This window comes from Myodes glareolus, chromosome 2 (genome assembly GCF_982192425.1).
Source record: "Myodes glareolus chromosome 2, mMyoGla1.1, whole genome shotgun sequence".
Classification (NCBI taxonomy): domain Eukaryota; kingdom Metazoa; phylum Chordata; class Mammalia; order Rodentia; family Cricetidae; genus Myodes; species Myodes glareolus.
This window is the reverse complement of record NC_142027.1, coordinates 50,373,027-50,396,124: the sequence shown is the minus strand read 5'-3', so window position 1 is coordinate 50,396,124 and position 23,098 is coordinate 50,373,027. Positions and strand designations below refer to the sequence as shown.

Below are 23,098 nucleotides of genomic sequence, written 5' to 3'. Positions count from 1 at the left end.
GAATGTGTACCACACAGACAGGGCTGGGTTAAAGACACTGGCCTCTATTCTGGACCAGTACTGGACCTGCGGAAGGTTGCTTCTGAAATGCGTCATATAAATTGTGACAGGGACAGTCAGAAGCAGCACAAGGACATGACTCGACAAGAACTGCGAAAGCACTGAAATCAGCTGCAGGCACAGCCACCCTTGAACTGTAGGTATGTAGACAGTCCCTGGGCGTGGCTGGAAATGAGCATGTGAGCATGCAGCTCAGCTTGCCTGGCTTTCTTCCTTTTCCAACCCCCCAGTTCATACTGTCCCAGGAGGGCTCTAAATTACAGTGCTTTTTAAATACATTTCAAATATATATCATCCTCTAACTTAAAGGGGAGAGGGGGAGTATTTTGTTATACATGAACTGAATTTGACAGTAAATTTGCATTTTGGATGTTTTCTCACTTATGAGCTGTGGAAAATGCACATTTTGTCTAAATATTGATAAAGCTTTAGAATGAATACAAGAAATGGGATTAACCTAGCAGGTTATGTAGCCCAGGCTGTATATCACAACTATGCCAGAAGGTTTAAAACAGATAGATCCCTCAACCTTGGCCCTTTTCTCTGTCTTCTCCAAATTATGCCGATATAATGTCGGTTTTGGCTACATGTGGTCAGTTATAAGGACCATGGGCCTTACCAGTTTCGTCTGTCTTATGAGCAATCTACAAGCCTCTTGATAGTCACATGGGAATACATTTTATGAGACAGTAAAGGCTACGGAAGATATGAAACTGGTTCCATTAGATACATTTGTAACTATTTTAGAATACAACTTATGTTTGCATGAATTAATGATTCACTTCTCTTTAAGCAACTTAGGTATTTCCCTCCCAAGAACAGAGAAAAGGGAGGAAAGGAAGGAAGGAAGGAATGAAGGGAGGAAGGAAGAGCAGGCAGCAAAACTGGCACGAAATAGGCCACCCACAAATTCCACAAGCTGCAGCAATTAGCTCTGCCTCTGCCTCTCGGTCCAGCGAGGCAGAGATGACTCCAAAGCACTCATACCCAAGCCTGGCTTCCCTTCTGCCCTGCAGTCTCCAGTCTCCTGAAGCCCAGTAGACAGCTAACAGATACCCACTCAGCACCATTCAGTGTGTAGGAAATTAAACTGGTGCTCTCCCCTCCCAGGCCTGCTCCTGCTCTGCTGCCCTGGTTCTGTTTATGGCTCCACTCAGGCTCAAACTCAGAGATATCTTTGGTGCCGGGCTATCCCTGGCTTCCAAATATAATGGATTAATTCTCTTCTGCCATGTGTCATAAATCAGTGCTGTCTTGTTCAGTCCCTCTGCCCATGCCCTACTTAGGATCCATATTGCCTTTTGCCTGGACTGCTGTGAGTCTCCCTCCTTTGCTTTGTTCTCTGGTCTCTCTCTACTCCGATCCATTTTGTCTCACTGTTGCCAGATTAATCTTCTGGAGACACAGCTCTGATTGTGTTACTCTCCTATGGAAAATTTTCAATAGCTCCCCATTGTCTATTGAATAAAATTCAGATTCCTTGGCCTGGTAATCAAGTCCTTTAACTTCCGGGCCCAGTCTGCTTTGGCCATTTATTTCCAACTACTCACCTTCCCACACTTCATGCTCTAGTTAAATTCAACCACTTCTTTGCAGATTCTTTACCCCTTTTATCCCTCCACACTTTGCTTATGGCTTCAGAGATGGGCTTTCCGTTAATCTTTGTTTGTTCAAACCCTTACCTTTCAGGTCTGAACCCATTTTCATGTAAGCTAATGCTTAGCCCTCCCCTGAATTCCAAAAACGCTTTTCCTTCACTACCTTCATGGGACACAGCCTCCTCTCCTGTTAGGTGAAAGCTTCTTTGAAGGCTGGGTTTGTGTCTGGTTGGTCAGTTCATGCTCTCCAACACTGAGCAGACAGACAAGTTCATTGTGCTTGTCCAGTGAAAAGATAAGCATGGGGCTATACACAGCCTACACATAGATGCCGGCTTGTCTTCTTGACCAAAGCAAATTAAAAGTAAGGACTCAAGGAAGAAACGAGGCTCTCAGAAGCTTGCCTGTTCAAGAAGTAACCTGATAGCCAAAGATGAGAAATGAAGACTATAAAAAGAAGACATTAGGACTAAACTATCACTGCAGCTCAGGGTAAGTAACACAGAAGCAAGCAGTCTTTTAGAATAAGAAGCACATGGTTAAGGCCACATGGAACAGCTGGCAGATCACAAATAATATCCAAATGTACAGCATCATTTTTATACTTCCATACCCCCATTAGCACAAGCAGAATCAGAATATTATTGTTATTCAAGATAATAAACATAAAACATTTAGAAAATTTTGAATTGTGGCATGTTCTGAAAAAACCTATAGGCATATAAAATTGAGATTGTATCTCAAAACTTACAATTAGTGAGGTACGAAATATTTATTTAAATGGGGGGTGATAAAATTCTGTCTCATGAGATGTCCTACAACATAAACCAAGTTTACAATATGAAGTCAGGTAGATAAGTTCTCTTAATATCTGAATATGTGCATATATTCTTCTAAGTGTTAGCGAGGTATTAATCCTTCCTAATAAAATCTACTCATGGCATACAATTTAAAAATATACTAAGAAGTAAGAAAAGAAATATCTAAAACTTCCCACAAATCTAAGATTCACAATCTCTTACTTTTAGAAAATTATTATGACCATAACATATGCATAATTTAATTTGTTGCTTTTTAATTAAATATATGCAGCATAGTCCATGCCATTAAAATATATTCATAAACATTTTAGTGTGTCAAAAACTATACTTAATGGACATGTCATACTATGTGTACACAGTCCTCTGTAGTTTAACAGTTAACTTATTTTATATATATTACATATGTAAATATATATAAATTTAGCATGAGGTAGTAGCCATAAAAGCATAGTAAACTGACCTGAAATGGTTCACTATGACATTATTTTTATTTTTTGTGTATGTTTGAAATGCCTATAAAAGGTTAAAAATTGCATGACTATGATGAACATCTTGTGTACAGTAGGTTTAGTCTATGTGTGTTCAACTTCACAGGCTAGAATTGAGAATTAGACTTTCTTTTCAAAATCTGACCACAACACTTCCTATTTACTTAAACAGGGAAGCAGCCAAAGCTGTGTGAGTCTGGGTTCAGTTTCCTTACCTAAAAGATGGTATAATAATGGTAACTTACAGGGCCATTGTATGGATCATAAGAGATCATCAGGATTGAATACTTCTATACTACTACTGAGAAGTGGATGCTGTGGTTGTAAAGCAATGTAACATATAAACGTAGAAATACGCCAGAAATAATGTACTTTAAGTATGCTTAATCTTTATTTCCAGGCTAAACATTTATTCTAAAGATAGTAAGAATGTTAAAATAACCTGGACTGTTGCGGAGTACTGGCACAAGAGTACTATTCTTACAGCCAAAGCATCTCAATTTGGAAGATGAGTTAACTTACAAAGAACACAGGAATCACCAGAGGCTCTTCTCAAATACAGACCTGAGTCCCAGAATCCACCCCTGTGCAAATGGACTCTGTGGCACTCTTTTCTTTTTCTCAAAGACTTAGGTCTTTCTAATTTTTTTTTTTTTGAAGGGATCTAGCTTTCTCTTTAGTTATCACACTGAGGTGCTGGTCAGAGAGAAGGCACTTAATTGGGAAGAAGTCATCCGATTCAGGCCAACCACACCCTCTCTCCCTTCACTAACTCCCTTGGCACTTGTGTGTGGGTCCCCTTATCCCTCATACTTTGGGGAGAGAGAGACTTGAACTCTAGACTCAGCAGGGGTGGGGCGGGGCTGTAGAAACATAAGTCAGTTGGCAGAGTGACCTGGGAGCTGCCCCCAGCCAGCAGGGGGCCATGGGGGAGGCTGCGGGGGAGTGAGGTGAGGGATGAGTTGGCACTGGACGTGTGGGGACAGCTTAGTAAGTTTTCTTGGAGACTTCCCGAAGCCCACCAGAAGGTTCCACTTCTTGCAGACACTCTGAAGGCACCAGTAAAGTCTGAGGCTTTGGGGTGAGACACGGATGAAGCAGACCCCCTCCCACTCAGCTGGCCGGACTAGCTCACTGCTGGGCACAGGAGGTACTCAATACATGTTTTTTTTTGGATGAACAGAGTAAAAGGGCTGCGACAGCCAGAAGACCGGGCCATTGACCCCTCACAGCCCAGCTTGTTCCATTTAGAAAACAGTAGTTTTAAAAATGTACAAATTCTTGCCCTCCCTCCCCCAATTTCTGGGCCCAGGGAAGGGGTGAGAGAGGAGTGTCTATTCCCACCCTCTCCTCGCCCCTTCCCTTAAGAATCTATATACACATATACACATTAATATGGCACCACAGGGGGAGGCCTGCCAAACTCCAGGCTTTGGGGATATTGGGGGCTCAGTTGATACAGGGTGCAGCCATCAGCCTTGGACAAGCTGAACTGGGAGTGTTCCCTAAGGAAGGTCCCCTCTTTTACAAATGATAATAGACTTTCTCCCTCTCCTCCCCTTGCAGAAACTGCTGGGGCACCATCATCCCAGGGAGGAAGAGGGAAGGGGAGAGACTGGTTCCTCCCAAGTCAGCCTAGATCTGAGAAAAGCTGACCAGCAAAGAGGGTTCTATGCAAGGCACTTGGTGTTCACTGTTCCCAGACTGGGGGGTGGGGGCAATCCAAGGCATGGGGCAGCAGAAACCTTGCCCCTACCCCCAAAGCAGAACTGGGGCTATGACACCCAATTTGGCAGCAGAGAAACATGGCAGCATGGGGAAGAGACGACAGAAGGGGGGGCAACAGGCAGGGCCCCCCCCCCCAGGTCCCCTGAAAAGAGGGGAAAAAGTTTGAAGGCACTGATACAGGGGGCCAAAGGCTCTCTGTCCTCCATGCAACCTGGCAGGGGAGACACCCTCTTCCCCAGGGCCATGGATATGGCATAGCCCATGTGGTTTCGTTAACAGCACAGGCAGGCTCCCACAGTCTGATGGGAAGAGGCTTGGGCCTCGGTGAGGGGCAGATCCTGGCCCCAAGACACCTCACTAGCTCCCGGGCCTAGGCTGCCTGAGCACTGAGTAGACGTCGTCCACACGGCTGAGTTGCTCGAAGAAGGGTAAGAGATTGTGTAGCTCAGTGTCGCTCATGTTGTCAAACTAGGAGGCGACAGGGACGGCATTGTCTGGATGGAAGATACAGGAGGCGGGGGGGAGTTGTCTAAGATGAGCAACCTCGCAGGTTGCTCAGGTCCTTTACATAGTTCCCCCGATGGAAGATGCACGACTCTCGAAACAGCCGGGCACGGAAGGCTCCCCATTTGTCCAGCAGGTCAGCTACAGGGTCTGCGTACTTGGCAAGGCTGGCAGTGAACAGTACACACTCAAAGAGCTCGCCCATTCGCTGGAGGAACTCATCTACGTGGGGCCGCTTCAGCACGTAGACCTGGTGAACTACCCCATCAATCTCCACCGGGATGATGAAGTCAGCATTGCTCACTGGCTTGAAAGAGCTGTGCACCAGGGTCTCGTCCAGGTCGATGACCACGCAGACAGATCTTGTCCGAGTCCTGGGCTTTGGCCTCGGGAAGCAGGTACTGGGCTTGGGTTTGCTTAGGGATGGCGCCATTTTCCTCCACCAGCAGGGGAGCCCCACTGTGGGCAGGCCGAGGCTCCCCATCATCTCGGCAGACACAGCAGAAGAGCGAGTGGAAGATGCCCCGACTCCGGGGCTTCTGGGAAGCTGCTGACTTCTGGTCACCTTTGCCCCGCAGCGGGCCCCGCGCCTCCTCCTTGCTGATCTGAGTAATGATGGCCGAGCTGTCCATGGGGCCCAGTGCGCTCCACTCCAGCCGGACTCTGGCCCCGGCGCCCGGCCTCCCCCCTCCCCCGGGCCGGAATCGGGGCGCGGGGGTCTTTCTAGTTTTATGTTGTTGTTTCAGAGCTTCCTTAAGCTTAGGCTCCAACTTGCTATGCAGACAAGGCTGGACTTGAGCCCCAGTCTCCGGACTCTGCCTACTACTGGGATTACAGGTGTGTGCTAACTGTCCTGCTTCAGGAGTTAGGATCTTTATCCTTGGAAACAGCTTTAAAGTTTGGTCTAAATTTGTCCCAATTTTGGATGTTAAGTTGGACTTCTGCAAATGGCATACTTTTTCTTTCTTTAACTTTCATCAGTGTTACCTATTTAAAAGTGTTTATTCTAGGAAAGAATTTTACAGAAATAAAATAGGCACTCATAAAATAAGCTATACTTCAAAAGCACATTAATTTAAAAAATTAATATTTTTAAGTCTAATAATTAAAAAAATTATTTCATTTAAAAAAAAACGAAGGATGATACAAGCTCAATTCAATTTGGATCACAGAAGGTGCCCAACACTTTTCTGAAGAGTTCTTCAAATATCAAGCCTGCCTTCAAGGAAGGTCTTAGAAAACTGATCACAAAAGATTAATCGCAACTTGGTTTTAAACAACTATTTATAGCTAGTTTATAACTATTTCTGAAATAAGACATTATTAAACACACACATTTTTTAAAAGTCCAAATTTATATACATCACTTTAAGTATCTAAAAGTTTGTGTGTGGACGAATGCTGTGAAAATCTGAAAGAGGTAGTTTTCTATAAACTTTATGGAAAATCAGTTACAGAAGGCCACAATTAAAAATATACAGACAGTGACATGGAAAACTGGATCTTTTGTTCTAGGTTGTGTGATCTACTTAGACCAAGGCATCAGGCAACTCTAGGGATGCTGCGATGCCTCTGCCTCAGGTTCATGCATCTGTTAAAAAATGTGCCAGCTCTAGCAAGCTCACAGTACTCAGCAAAGTGCTATAGTTACAGCTGGGGATTTGTCTTTCAGGGCTGGCTCTATTTACTGGATTCTTTTTTTTTTTTTTTTGCTTCTTTCTCGGGGGGGGGCACAGTGGGTTCTTTTTATTTTTTAGAGGGAAGAGTGGAAGGAGTTATTGTGAGTTCTAGTTTGGATTTTGGTGAATAGGAAGGCAGGGAATTTGACAGTCTGCTACTCTGTTGTGCTGAAGCATGGTGCTGAAGATTTTTCTGAAAAGGTCTGGAAATATCTAAGCCTGTTTCAAGTAAGGCCTTAGAAAAACCATGTCTGTATTAGAGGTCTGCTGTGTTGCACAACACCTCCTTTTTCTGACCTCTGTCACTAACTCTACTGGCATATTCCAAAAATGACCAGGGGATGGCAAACAAATGCTTTGTGTCAGGTGTGATGTGCACTGCTGGGATCTTAGCACTGGGGAGGTTGAGGCAGGAAGATAGCTGTGAATTTAAGACCAGCTTAAGCTATATTATGAGTACCAGGTCAGCCTTGCCTACAGAGTCAATCTATCGCAGAAAATAAAAACAGAAAAAACAAAAAACCAAAAATCAGAAAATAAAATAATAGTAACATCCCCACTTCCCAATTCAAATAAACCACCCCAAACTTGCTTTGTATATTTTATACCCTTGAGACTATTAAAAGGAACATGCTCTTGTGTTAAGCACACTTGCGGGTCTATTTTACTGTCAGTTCCACATAGGTATACTAATAAGAGCATGGGGTAAATACATAAGAAAGTTTGACCTTCCTGTTTGTACTGTCCAGCCTCTTTCATTGTCCTGAACTTATGTACCCTAAACGTCCACTCATATGGACGTGTCTCTGCGTGTTTCTCACTGGATACTGTCTTGAAAATCGTTCAGGTTTCTAGAAACTACCACATAATTTTGTTTAATTTGAAAAACTGTTCAGCAAATGCATGCAGGTCATAATGGCAGGTAACAGACCGTTTATTGAGACCATTTACTTAAGTGCTGAAACAAACAGAAACAAAGTCCAGGGCACCATCACAGAGCAGTGCTTCCCTTGTGAGACACGCTGGGCTAAGGAGGAGAGAGCCAATGATAAAATAAATAGCTTCAGCGTTTGCAGACAGCATAAAGCACCCAGGGCTAGCAGTGTCTCCAGACATCGTTGGTACAATGATGCCCTCAACCCCTGCTTCTAGATGCTGGATCACTGCTGAAGACCAGCAGTGATCTTCCTCTAGACCTTCTATTTTTCATTCAAGATGCCCTTGAAATTAGATTTGACCAAAAAAAAAAAATCCTTTGTTCCTGACAAAGCATATGTATATTGTGGTATCACCCTAAAACCAAGGATTGGTTTTAGCTCTATGAAGAAAAACAATTCCAACAACCTCTCACGCTGAGATTTTTCACACTGGTTTTCAGCACAGAAGTCTTTTTTTTTTTTTTTTTTGTATAAAGCCTAGCAAGGTTTAAGTTTTCCCAGCAAGTAGAAAGTGTTTTTCAGCTGTTAAAATTTTCAGATGCTTTTTTTGAATTTGGATAAAGCTCAAAAAACATGTTTGTTTAAAATGTAAACCTTTTTATGTACAGGTTTGCATAGAGAGAAATGCTATTACTATGTTTAAAGGTACTTTTGGAATAAGGAAGTAGCAGGCGTTTAAATATACCTAACTGTATGTTGCTCTGAGATTGTCATTTTAAGCACCAATATAAAGCTGATGCTCCAGGACAACCAATGCATACATTTGCTGTAAGGATCACTTATAGCACAGACAGCGGATGAGTTTCCATGTGACAGCAAAGGGTAGCCAGGTCTGAACCAAAAAGCATCGTGGTAGTCAGTTAACACACTTTCTAAAGACCTTTTGCTGGAGCTACCAGACACGTCTTTGCCCTAAGCCAGTTTGATCCCTTTGCTTATAGACTGGGCCACAACTGATACAACATGTAATACTTCAGGCATTGCAATGATGAGGAAACAGGGCGGTGAGATGGTTCAGTGGGAAAAAGTGCTTGCTGCCAAGCACAAATTGATTCCTGAAAGTTGTCTTCTCAGTTTTACACATGCACTGTGACATACATGCACACACACACATAAGAAGAAAGAGGAGGAGGAGGAGGAGGAGGAGGAGGAGAAGGGAGGTGTGAGTGGAGAGGATAAGTAGGGGGTGAGTCAGGAAATGGCTGTCACTGTTAGTGAGTCTAGTCACTCTTAAATTTTGAGCAAATTGTAGATATATGGCCACTGTGAGAAAATCTTACCTTGATCTACAGATCTTTTTGATTCTTGAGCCTTTTTATTGATGACTCCTAAGAGGTTATATGTCTAACACTGTGCTGTTATTGTGTGTGTGTGTTTCACACCTAAGAGGTCATATGTCTAACACTGTGCTGTTATTGTGTGTGTGTGTGTGTGTGTTTCACAGGCAGGTAGTAATAAATATACCTCAATTTCAAATATTTAGAATTTTCATATTCTTTCAAAAATGTACTTTTTGGCAAGTTGAAGACCAAGACCGAGTAATTTATTGGATTTCTAACTACTATTCAAGCACTTTCTAAAATTAAGACAATTAGTCAGTGGATAAAAACATTTGTTGTCAAGCTTGACAACCTGAGTTTGGTCCCCTTGGACTGCACGGTGGGAGGAGAGAACCAATTCTCATTGAACCATCCTGACATTAATACACGTGTTGTGGATCACCCATGCCCCAACTCTAGAAATAATTGAAAAATTCAGAAATTAAAAAATGTTTTGATTTTGAGTTAGTCTCTCTAAAAGCACCCCGTTATCCTTCAATTATTTATCAAAAATTATTCATTGTTTTATTTCTCATACATTCAGTGAGCTTCTTCTATACATTAGACCATGAACCTGCATTATCATCCTATATCAAGTACTTCCCAGTTGCTTCAGGATTTCTGGTGGCATTTGCTAATAGTTGGTGAAAATAGAAATCATTCGGATTAATAAAATCTGTCTACAGTTTCCTATCTGGTAATCAAGAGTCCTGATGGGATTCTTCTCTATCCCTTATTGTGGTGTGGTCCAACTACAAAAAGTGTAATTTGATTTTTATTTACTTTTCATATTTTACCTTAATTATGTTATGACTGTAACTCTGATATATTAATAAATCGTACTCCTTGAAATTAACTTTCCCATAATGAAGCTTCCGTACATTTTTCATGAGGCACAGAGAGAAAATTTACACACATTTTCCTTGATTCCAAAACTTGGAAAACTGACCATTATCTACTTTACAGCGATTTTGAAAATAAATGAGACAAAACATGGGAAATCCTAAGACCCGGATAAGTTAAGAACACCTAAGTACCATCAAAGAAAGTATGGCTGTCCACCCACACCCACACCCAGGAAGAACATGCATGTACAACATGTAGACAGCAGGTCCTAAATCGTCACTGCTGACCATCTTTAGGTGGGAGTGGCCAAGTCCAGCAGGAACTATATAACTCTACAACTGGAGCCCAGCTCAGTTACTTACATTAATCTTCTAGAAATGGGTTAACATTGCAGGCTACAAGCCTAGGGAATGTAGAAGGATGAAGAATGCATAAGTGAGTGAGAACATAGACTCAGTTCTTGCCATGTAGGCCATGGATTAAGATCATAGAATTAACGGGAAGAAAATGAAATGCTTTGAAGCTTTTAAGTCAGCTTAACATAAGTTAAATTTTGTTTTGGGCTTATTAAAATACAATTGAGCACTGTTTCATAAAGATAATTAAGTTCTAGGCCACCTTTTCAATAGGACTTTCTTGAAGCTGTCTTTTTTTTTTTATGGGTATAGTTATTGTTGTCTGTACAGTTACCTCACCTCCAAAACTTCTCACTCTCTGCCCAAGTGGCAAATCGGCAAGTGCACACTGGCACAGGCAAAGGTCTCACTGCTAAGGTCACACAAATGGGGACATTGCAGCTTTCCAGCTTTGGAGACCAAAGGTCCCAGAAACCTGAGCAGATAGCTTGAAATTGTCCCTTCTTGTGCTTTGCATTGTCTCTATACGGAACATTTTAGTTCTCTGAGAGTACATGTGTAAATATGCATCTGCTAGTGTTTTGGCAACTCTAAGTTACCTAAATTAGCTTTGATCAACACTGCCGGATTTTTAAACTCACCAGCGTAATAAAGGCAAGTTTCAAAAAACACAAACAAACTCTACAGTACATTGTGTTCTCTGCTGTTTCAAGTCTCGGCTCCAAGACAAAAGGAAGTGAGACTTTGTCATTTGCTAGCTGTTAATAATCAAAAGAAGATCTGCCAGACAAGCTCTTTGAGGGCTCTGTCTGTCTGGACCAGGTATATACTGCAATACACAAAGGGCTTTGCAGTGGGAGAAAAACGACTGTTCGTGGACAATGATGCAGCTTTCTTAATTAAGATTTTCATTACTGATACATACATTAAGTTCTGCAACTGCATGAGCCAAAGCACTGTCATGTGCAGGTAGATGTCCCTGATTCCATCTTCAGGCAGTAAGCTAAAACATATTAAATATGCACCCAGCAAATGTTGTGGGAACAAGGAGAGCACCAGAAATATTTCTGCTGGGATACAGAGAGGCCCATTAAAAGCAGATTTGTAATGCATCTAATGGGCAGAAAAAAAGCCCAGATCAATAGAGAATGTGTGTGTGTGTTTGTGTGTGCCTGCATGTGCATTCAACTATGGTAGTCCCTTGAGGTCCTGGCACACAGATGAAGGTGTGCAGATGACCGACTTAGGAATAATACCAACGTAAAAAAATGAAGAGCCCTTACCAATGAACATCGCTGAAAATGGAAGTTATGTGACCAATCAAGGATAGTTTGGGGAGATGGCAAAGATTTGTAGCTCTGACTTCATACTTCTGGGTACCTGGACCCTGAGTTTACCTGTTCAAGTCACTGTGACTGCCAAGGTGTATACTCTTCCTATGTAATAAGATTAATGTCCTATTCTTTGTAGGGAAAGTCATTTTTACAGAAACAATTTTGGTAAAAGAACAATTTGAAACCTGATACTGTCCTAACAAACGAGTATTTAGAGTGTATGCTTTGTTTGTTTTCACTTTCTGAAATAGGCTTCCAGTTAGCCCAGGTTAAAGGTAGCCTTGAACTCTGAAAACCATCTGTGTCTAAGCTCCCAGGTAGCCCAGACTGAAGCTGGCCTTGAACTCTGGAACCTTCTGCTTCTACCCCCAAGTGCTGGGATTATAGGTGTGGGCAGAGGGGAGACATTTGATTGCATCTTAACTAATGCCTAATTTGTTTGAGGGTAACTGGTGCAATTAAGAAACACATAGTTCTCATAGTTGTTATTCTGGTTTCTATTTGCATCTTTTCCTGTTTCAAAGCCTGTGACCATTTTCTCTAAAGAACATACCTTTTATTAAGAGAGGTTGGAGCTAACCCAAATGACTGCACATTCATCCTTGGCAAGTGATGGAGAGTGGCCTCCTAAATTCATCTATTGAAATGAAAGAGCTAATGTGATAGTGGTAGGAGTGAGATCTTGAAGAGCTGAGAAGAGTGCGGGGAGCAGAACCTCCACGAACTGACAGAAGATGTAAAGGATGCTGCTTTTCTCTCTTTGACCACATGAAGATGTAGCAGTTGCCTTTTTGCCAAAAGCATGACAAAAGCCCCATCTCTGCACTGCAGAAGCCCACATCTGGAAATGAATCTGCTGGAACCTTGATCTTGTATATCTTATTTTCTAGAATTATGAAAAATAAGCTTATGCTTTTAGATTACCCAGTCTTGGGTATTTCAGTATAGTGAATTAAGACAGATGGATGGGAAAAGGGTTTATGTTGAATTTCAATGAAACCAGTCACTCTGTACTATTTTCTAGGAAGACGTCAGTAATGATCCACAAGGAACTCTTCAAAGTATTTATCTTTGTGGATTGGATTAAGGGAAACATTCCAAATAACAGTAGTCAATAAGATTTATCTCAGATTCAGATCTCTAAAGCAGTTTTTCAGATTAGAGTCTATGCTTGATCTTCCCCCTGCCCATTTTTTTTCTAGATAGATAAAGGACTGGGGACGAGTGACCTGGCCTCCCTTTATATTCTACTGAGTGTTGTTCTAGAAAATAGTTTTCATTAAGCAGGATGGAGGGACACACCAACAAGACCAGAAGGCACTTTCCCTAGACCAGTTAAGCTATGTGCTACTTAGATTCCTTCTGTTCTTTACTGGAAGGTGCAGTAGGCCTGATGGACGGGTGTGTTCAGATACTGATAGAAAGTAAACCCAGTGGATATGGGTATGGTGGCCATGGGTGAAAACAGACAACCCTCCCCAATATTCTGACAGGAGACTTTCCTCTACTCCTTTTTCTGTGTCCTTGATCAGTATGTAAAGACCAGTTTGAAGGATCCTATCAAAAAACTTCAGCACACCCTTTGTTCATCTCTCTTATAGGACACCAGATTTGATCACGTAAAGGATGAGGTGATAATTGTGCCCCACACACCAACAAAGCCTAGACGTGTATAAGGAGTACTAAAGGAGAACCCACTTTAGCTTTCTACCACGTAAGAAGGCAGAGAGGCTTGCTCTAAACAAATGTGTGGAAATTAATCTCAGGTAATGGTCAGGAAGGGATGCCTGATGCCTCATCTATTTTCAACACATAACCAGAAGAAATGAAGAGTGACCCTGAGATGACAAGAGAGTGTACAAGGAGACCCAAGGTCTTGGTTTCACCACTACAAAGACTTACTGTGTAACTCATCTCAGCATGAACCTTAGTAGAAAGACTCTTCGAACAAGTAAGCTGCGAATACTCAGTGCATAGACTCAAGGTCTCATACAACCTGAACCAACTTTGACTAGGTAACCATATCTGGGAGAAAACGGAGAAACAGAACATGAAGAACACACATAGCATCAATGCCAATCAGTGTCAATCATTTTTTTGTGCCACTATTTGGCTTCTGAATAGAGGTCATGTTACAGAAGCATGTATGATGGCTCTAAGAACACAATTAAATGAGATCTTAAGGATTTACAGTCAGCCTCATGCCCTGGAAAAGCTACTAGCAATACCGAAGACTGGGCCACAACCACAGCTCTTACTTCTTAGGACACGTGATGCTGAAATAGAGTGCAGACTGATTTATTTCTCCTGTTTCCGCCATTCACCTTAGCTTGAGGTTGGCCTGAAGGGACATGGTGGCCTGTCTTTGCTTCCTTTCTGGACACTGTGTAAGGATTCAAGACATGATGCTTTCACAGACATATTCTGGAAAAGGAAGAAAAAGTACCCTGGAACACATATACCCTCCATCTATCATCTGCAACTGTGCTTCTTGTGCGGAAAGAATGTTCCAATTATCACTCACAACAGCTTTGTACAATTCCTGCTCCTTTGAAAAGCCCAGAATATGCACCCTGAGAGCCCAGATGCTCCCTATCCTGGAACACGGACGACAACCTGTCACAGTTCGTACTGTGGATGCTGGGGTCACACTGTCAGTGTGCCACTTCTGCTTTCCCTGCGTCTCTCACTTTTCCTCAACTTGCTGGAAAACATTCTATTTCATTAAGCATGCAGCAATACACATGAGAGTTGGGGGTGGGGGTGAGGACACTGATAATAAGGTCTCTAGTATGTTGTTTATGAGAACATCCAGAAATCTCTATCTACACCTGGTGGAAGAATAGTGACAATCCTGCCTTGGAGACAGAGATCAGGCAAGTTTGCCACTGTGTATTTTTCCCTTTCCAATAATTTTCAGTTTCTGGAGTCTGACAGGAGAACACATATGAACAACTGAAGGATGGGGATGCCAGCTAAGCCCAGGAGTATACATAATCAAGAAGTGCTAAGCCCCATGCCCCAAACACATTTAGTTTCCCGACTGATGCTTTGTTCCTCACAGCACTGCCCGGAAAGTGGTGAGGGTGGTTGTGGCTGGCAGAGTCTGAGAAACAGGGCCTGAAGTGACTGGCCTTAAAGGAGTTAGCGAGCACCATTTTGCAATAAAGAATGAGAGTCAGCAGTCACATGCTGTTAGACTCATCAACTGTCTTTTCCAAATTTTAATTTAAAGGACAAAAATTGAATTTAATAAGATAATTTAAAATACTATAAATAATAAGGATTTTAAAAAGTAAAATTAATCATTAAAATATAAAAACATATAACTATTAATAAAATTATTTAAAAATTATCTTTTGTTGTTGTTGTTTATAGTCACTCTTAAGGTATTATAGAATTCTCAGAAATAATTTTCCAGGTTAAAAAATTTTCTCTATAGAAATTTTTAATTTTATGTATTATAATTTAATGAATTTTAAAGTATCCAGTTTTGAGTTTAATGCTTGGAAAATATATTACATACCCCTAATAAGAAAGCTTTACTTATATAGCAAAAATTATACTTGAGAGTAAAAAATTAATGAAGATAAAGAGAAATGGGTAGTATCTTCCTTTGATGATTGAAGCATTAAATTGATAGAACTTTAATGCAGAACAGTGCAGCAACATACATACTTTATTTTAATAATTCCTCCACTTTAAATTTATCCTAAGAAAATTATCAGAAAAGTGTGTGGAAGAACATGCATGCATGGGTGCATATAAAGACAACCATCATGGCAGCATTTAAAAGTAAGGAAATGGTTCTAACTATCACAAGTGCTCATCAGCACGTGACTCAGTCAATGTATTAACCATAAACTGGAGTACAATACTGCTGTCCGTACAATGCAGATTTGTATTTATTAACATGGCAAACAGCTTACAATGCTGACTAGAAAAGCAGACTATACAAAAGCAAGTTCTTTTTCCTTTTGTTTTGGAAAGAAACAAGGAGAAAGAAAAAAGGAACAGACAAATAGATATGCATGAGAGTATACTTCCCATGTATTTTCAGAGACTGTTTCTGGGCTGAGAGATTGTGAAAGGTTGTATGTGTGTGTGTGTATATATATATATATATATATGTAGCACAAATTTGTACTTCTCAGCCTTTTAACTAAGATCAACTGTAGTAAAAAAACGCCGACATGTGTATAATTCTTAGAATTAAAATTTGAAGCATTTAATTTGGGGGTAAGAAAAGTTTAGGTAAATCCTTCAACTACTCTCCAATCCAGCCTGATTCTCCTAGTTCTTCACAGTTAATAGTGGCTGTCTTACCTGAAGAGACTCCCTGACCACCTCATTGGTTCGCGGCATTGCCCCTTGCTTCTGGTTTCCACTTTCTATTTCGATAACTTGATGCAATGCAGTGCAGTTTCACTTTATAAAGGATTTTTTTTAAAAAAAATTAAAAGTTTTCTTCAAATAACTTAAATATTTGCAGGTCACTTAGGTAAATTCTGGGAGTTTTATAATGTAGGATTTTATTCAGATATTATAGTGATATTACAAAGAGCTTATAACAAGGAAATATTTACACTAGTAAGTTAAAATATTACAGGATTTTATACATTATATCTTAAAATATAGAGACAAGAAGGTGCCCAAATGTTAATAACAGTTTTTTTCTACATAGTAAGTGGGACTATTAATGTTTTCTGTTTATATCTTATTTTCTTAATATTTTATGCTAAATGTGAATTATAGAATCATCAAAGAAGTAAATATTAAAAAAATACAGCTGTTTCACTCAACAGCTGCTAAATTTTTCCCAGATGTACTTGCAACTTAGTTTTGAGTCAAATGGTCCTAATGTCACTTCCTAAAGGGAAGCTAGCATAGTGGACCGAGTTCATATAGGAAAGGTCACTGTTGCCACCCATCTTCCTAAGGGTAGTTTGAGAACTCTCTGCTTTCTGAAAGTAAGGAGCCTTCCCTCAGATGCTGCTGGTGTCTTCTTACATTTGTAGCAGCAGGAGCTCAAATGATCTCCAGTATGCGGTATGCCTCCAGGTCTGCAGGCCATCTGTGGAGGTTATTAGGTCTTAGTCTCTACTCAACTGCTGTGAAGAGACACCATGACCAAAGCATGAGGGCTTGCTTATAGTTTTTGAGGCTTAGCTTATTACTGTCATGGTGAGAGCACGGTGGCTCTCAGACAGGTGCTGAAGCAGTAGCTGAGACTTTTACATCGTGATCTATGGGAGGGGAGAGACAGACAGACAGACACTGGGCCTGGTATAGGCTTTTGAAACCTCAAAGCCCACCTCCAAAGTGGCTCACCTCTTCCAAGACCAGGACTCCTAAACCTAATTCTTCTTAAGTAGTGCCACGCCCTGATGACTAAGCATTCAAATATGGGCGTGTGTGCATGGGGGGGGGATCCTCATTTAAACTACCAGTGTAGATCACCATTAGGAGAGAAACTCATTTATTTCTTACAAATGGGAGTTCCCTTGAATAACAAAGATGAGTTTTGTGTCAGGTACTTCTATAGACCTAGCTTTTTTATTTTTTCCTCTATGTTTTCATTCTTTTTTTCTTTTCCTCTCTCTAGTCTCTCCCTCCTCTCTTTTAATTTTAAATAGCAATTTGTGTCATTAGATGCCAGCTTTTAAAACTTAAGAGAAAATTCACATTTCACCGCACTTCAAGTAGATTATCTACTTATTCATAATTGATTATATATTAACAAAATGATAATGAAAGAAATCAGAGTTATCCTGTCTGTGTGGTGCACATTAGAGGTGTGGCAATGCGGCAGGAACTCTTCGCGTTTAATCAGATTGTTGAGAGAATGAATTCTGTAAGGTACCTCCAGAAACAGCTAAAGTGGTTGCAGGGAAATTATAAAACGTGGACACACATCATGACTGGGTATGGAGAGCAGGGGAAGAGAGAATAGATGTAGTGTGTCTTCTGAACTGCCAAGGAGATTCCTGCTATGTTTCTTTGGTTGACTGCAAACCCATTTGTGCCCAGAACTATTTCAAACCTCAACGTTTATCAGATCTCTTTACCACTTAGTCTTGGCAGGCTCTCACTCCCTTAGGAGCCATCATGTGGGAAACCTCATAATCTGTCAGCATCAAACCTATATAAGGGCTGGCATCTGCTCTTGCTCCCTCTTCCTTCAAATGATAGGTGCCCTTCCTCTTACGCTCACATTTGAGTCGTATCAAGAACCGAACCACTCACTCCTAAACATAGTGTCTTTCTCTTTCTCTTGTGAACTAAATTTCTCTTCTCATCAGTGGGCTTCCCATATGTGTGCAAAACACATCAATGTTTTCATTTTCGAGGACTTCTTTGGCCTGTGTTTGCACTCAGGCCACCACATAGCTCGCTTTCCTTGCTGTGGCAGCAGAGTGTCTACTAGTTGTCCACACTTGCAGTCTAAGCAAGTTATCTTTTGGCCACCAAAACAAAGCGATTTTTTCTTAAGGTCAACTGCACCCTCCAAATAGATCAATGGAATGTATAGGTTTCACCTCTGCCCTTCTTGCTCTCTCAGGAAACACTCTTCTCTTGCCTTCTGTGTTCATGCCTCCTGATTTTCCTATAACTATTTTAGCTGTCTCCCTCTTCCCCCCAGGATACTTTACAGATTTCATTTTCTCTACCAGTTTAGTAAGTAGTGAAAGTTGCTTAAATCGCAGTCTTGGGATTCTCCATCAAGACCTGTATTTGGGCATTTTTACCCATGCCAACAGCATCATTTGCCACCACATACAATGACCACAATGACTGTCAGTTGGTAGCTCCCCTCCACTGCAAACATCTTCATGCTTCTCTTTTATAGCACTGGTCACCTTCACCTCTACTCTCTTTTCTCTATCAACCACAACTTTGTCCTCTAGCTTTATACTCTTTTCAGCACAAGGGTGCTACATATAGACAACAGTTTGCAATTGTGAAATGGACCATTTTAACTTTTATTAGTGAAATTCCCTTGAAATTGATTCAAGTTGCTCATTCTTTTTTAGTGACAAATGCATTTCATGATATGCATGCGCAACAGGTTGTTTACCCACTCAACCACCAAAGGTAATTAGGCTGTTTCCTGTTTGGGATAATTACCAATAGCTATATACATTGCTTTTTGTTTTTATGTGAAGAAGGTTCCAATTCTTATGATAAATGCCTCAAACCACACCTTTCTAAAACAATAATAAAAAAATTATCATGGCATGCTGTCTACACTTTGTTTTCCAAATATCCTTACAACATAGCTACAGAAGACTCAGCATTGTCAGGCCCTATGCATGTGTTCAGTTTCAGGTTGGGCTGTTCTTTTCTTCACTTCTTTCTTCCAACTCTACTTGGGGCCTTCAAGCATGTCTCCCCCCATGCCTGCACTTCTTTTCCATTACCTAATGTCTTGCTTTATTTATATCTTCGGATATTAGATCAAAATGCTACTTCCCCAGAAAGGATTCTGGAAGCTTCCATACATAGATGTTGCTCTTCCTTTTGCTCTTAGAGTACCTGGTACTTCCATCTAATGGTAGTAAGTACAGTTTGAAAGTATATGCTCTTTGTCTGACCAGTTAATTAATATCTGCCCTATAGCCCTCAGACTATAAGGTCCAGGAGGATAGACAATGCCTGTTTGCTTCACCATTATATTTGTAATATTAGTAGACACTTGTCTGTGTTGAATGAAATTTGGCCATGGATTTTAAGAACAGATGGTCCCAATTCAAAGTTCTATCTCTAACACTTATTAAGTATTTGTGGAAAAATTAATCAACATGGTAAATCTCAGTCTCCTCATTTGCACAATTATAGTAAGAGCACATCCTTAATAGTGTACTTTAAAAAGTTAAATCAGATAACTGTTTTAAATAGCACAGTATCCAAAGCAAGGCAGTTATTCAATAAATGTTGCTACTATTAATTTAATCAGAGATACAAGCGTTGTATTTTTATTCCCATAGGTTTTATTTAGTTCATGAATTTTATTTTTGCCTGATTTCCTCAAGTTCTAACTGTAGTAATTTGGAGATTCTGAAAAGTCATCAGAAGGGATCTAGAACAACCACATTACTACTGACTCTGACCCCAGCATGTCCCTTTAGACTGGTACGAGTTTGTCCGACTGGTTCCATTTCCACTTTTATCTCATTTCATTCTTCTCTTGCTCTCCAGGTTGGTTAAAAATACAACTTCTTCATGTCTAGCTTTCAAATCAGCTTTCTACCCCTGCCCTTGCCATATTCCTTATTTTGCTCCATAGAGATGAAATATCCTGTTGGTGAGATAGCCTTTGGTCTGTATTTCAAATTACGTCCAATGGGTCTGCCAAATTGTGTATTAGCAAGATTTTAGTATCTTTCTTTCTTTTTTTTTCTACTCAGAGTAGTGAAGATTAGTGACCTGGCAAGGTGCTGCTCAAATCTGCACACACATCTCATGCTTTGAGCAGTTAAAGTGAAGGAAGGAGGTCACGGAGCTTATTTTGTCTTTACCATTATGTTACATCTTCCAACCAACAACCATAAAAATTCTTTTCTCAGTTACCACTTTTCCTATTGCTTGAAGATTTATTTCTGTATTTTTGAACGAATTGCATACATGATGTGTGTGTAGGTCAGAGGACAATACTGTGGAGGAGATCCTCTCCTTCTACCTTCCATGGGTTCTGGTGACTGAGTTCACAAAGCCAAGCTTGTATTACCAATGATCCTTTGACCTGGTGAGTTACCTCTCAGGTCTTTTTATCTTTTTTTTCTTTAACCAGGTTTAGATCTTAAGTGAGGAAGACCAATGTTACTTAAGGACCACTCCAAGATTCCAACACTTAGGTTAGGTTTTGCCTCAAGTGTCATCATCTTACATTTTAAAAAATATTTTAGTCATTTTTCAAGATTCAGCTGCATCATATTTGAGATGAAAAATTTCAGCTCTCGGGACGCAGTTTTAAGAATGAAATCCTATTGTGCTTCCTGGGTTATAGTATTTCATTTGGAATTTTGTCATTTATTGTCTAATGTGCATATAAAAATATTCGACAGTTTTAACTTCTTTTCTTAACTCAACTTTAAGTTCCTTTAGAACAAGGAAGGGCAATAACTATAGATTTCAACTCCATTAAACATACATGATTCTTCACAAAACATGGCAAATGCCTAATATCTTATGGAATGAATGTGGTTGGGGCTAGCATACTGAACAGTCTCTGATGTGGAAGCCCAAATCGTAACTGTTTGTTAGGGGTTAGTAGACTGGTAGTTTCTGAAGGGGCACTGGAATGGCCAAAGGAAGCAAAGATTAACCCAATTATGGTGGCACAGGTCTGTAACCCAGTGCTGCACAACAACCTTGTTAAGAGACAGAGAGAAACAGCATGGGAGCAAGAGAGTGAAGAAAGGAGAAAAGAAAGGAAAGAAAAGGCTAATAGAAAAATAATATGAAGCTAAGTTCTCTGAGCTGAGTATTAATCCTTTCTTGGGCTATGCTTTCACATTAATAATATACTCCTTCATTTTCTCTTGTGAAAAAAATAGAACTCTTGGTCCAATGATAGAAAGGAAAGAGGAATTCAAGCAGAGGGAGATAGTGTCCCTGGTTGTGGTGGACAGGCCTGCAGTATACTTTAGTTTTCAGAATTAGCCAAAAGATTAAAAATTAAATAGTCGTTACAACCCCAGGGTGGAGAAATGAGGAGGAAGGGTCTTGAAAATGGTGTCTAAGCAATGAAAGACACAGAATATTTTAAAGATCACTGAATTTAATTTATTCAACCTAAATGCATAAAAGTACAGGTGGGGACATTATTTATGCAGGTATATGCAAATCACTTTATAAAATAGGCAAAGCCCTTCTGCTTTTTATAAGTTGCCAAGGTGGTTCCTGATATTTTAAAAGCTATGCACCTTTAATGTGATTTCCTTGGAGCTGGAATCCCTCATAGGAGTCACAGTCATTGTCAGAGCAGGTTTGCCACCCCCCCCCATCCTCCGGGACATTTTACAAGGCTCTCAAAACCATCGCAAAAAGAGTGGTTTCCACAGAGATGTGACTGGAAAAATCCCTTGGAAATTGCTGAGGAACAAGTCACAGTGTTCAAAGCAGAGAACATAGGCTTTGAAAACATGAACCCATCTGACCCTTTGATTGAGTACAGTGAATTCCTGAGCTCTGAAACATGGGGCCCGGCTGTGCATGCCATATTGGTGCTATAAGACTGGCAGTAGGTTGGCTGTGGCATGGTCTATTTCAAACTCCTTCACAGTGCCCAGTGTTGCATGTTCCCAGATGACATTTGGTTGGCAGAAGCTGGGCCTCCAAAGCTGGCAGTCTGGAATGCAGCCCACTGTGTTTTGACAAACACATAATTGACCATCTGATCACCAGCCTACGTTCTGCACTCAGGTCACTGGGGGAGTTGGGCTTTTAATAGGTCCCTACTCCTCGTCTTGTTCATCTTCTCAAACCTTTCTAGAAAGCAATATAGAGACAACTTAAACACGCCTACACATATACTCCAGTTTGCAAAGAGAACGTGGTACGTGAGACACAAGCTGCTGAAATTCTCCTTTAAATTGTCCTGGCAGCCCAAAGTGAACAAGAGAAAAGCACACTTATGGTGAACTCTAATTCAGAGAGAAGGAATGAATATACTGAATTGTTTCAACACCCGGCTGTGCATAAGTTGCAATTCAGTTCAATGGCTTGGAAATTTTGCTTAGAAAAAGGCAGCAATGGAAAGATGACAGGAAATCAGGGATTGATTGACTTTAGAGAGCCATTATTAAGAAATGCTTTTGTCTTTTCTATATTCTCTTTCCTCCTATTTCATTCTTATTATGGCAGAAGACCCTCCTACATTCCAAGATCAATAGACAGCAGCTCAGATGGAGGTTAGGCACAAACTGAGGTCTTTGGTGGAGCTCCCATAAGGATGGTTTGGCTTTAACTTTGGGAACACATCACATCATCCTTTCTCCCAGAAGGATTATTCAGTGGATAAAGACATGCTGGAATTACACAATTACTAATGTCTATGCCAGTACTCCTAAATAATCTCTCCTCTCCACCCCATCTACTGCACAGGTCAGTTCTTAAGCAATTTCTTTAGACTTTTAGAAAATTATCTTCAAGGCTCTAAGATCAAGTCCAAACTCCTTTGCTTGGTGTCAGAGACCCTTTGGCCCAACTCCTGCCTAATTGCTAGTCCACCATGCTCTAGCACACCAGAGTGTCTTAGATGCCTAGATCAATGCCTAGATCTGGCAGGTACTTTACGCCTCCACACTTTTAAATATTCTTGTTTTCTGCCCTGACAATGAGCCCGTTTCTTTTCTCTCTTGTGCTCACTTGGTAAACCCCTGTTCACTACTTTCAGTTCGTGAGTCAGCTTGAACCTCCTACATG

At 40.8% G+C, this 23,098-nt stretch overlaps 1 protein-coding gene and 1 pseudogene across 32 annotated transcripts in view; both read right to left on the bottom strand.

Annotated features, from left to right (window-relative positions):
* The window catches only part of Zbtb20 (zinc finger and BTB domain containing 20), a 758,948-nt gene that overhangs the window by 135,691 nt on the left and 600,159 nt on the right, over positions 1-23,098 (bottom strand). The window lies entirely within an intron of this gene.
* Positions 4,311-5,881, bottom strand: LOC148122965 (carboxy-terminal domain RNA polymerase II polypeptide A small phosphatase 1 pseudogene; annotated as a pseudogene).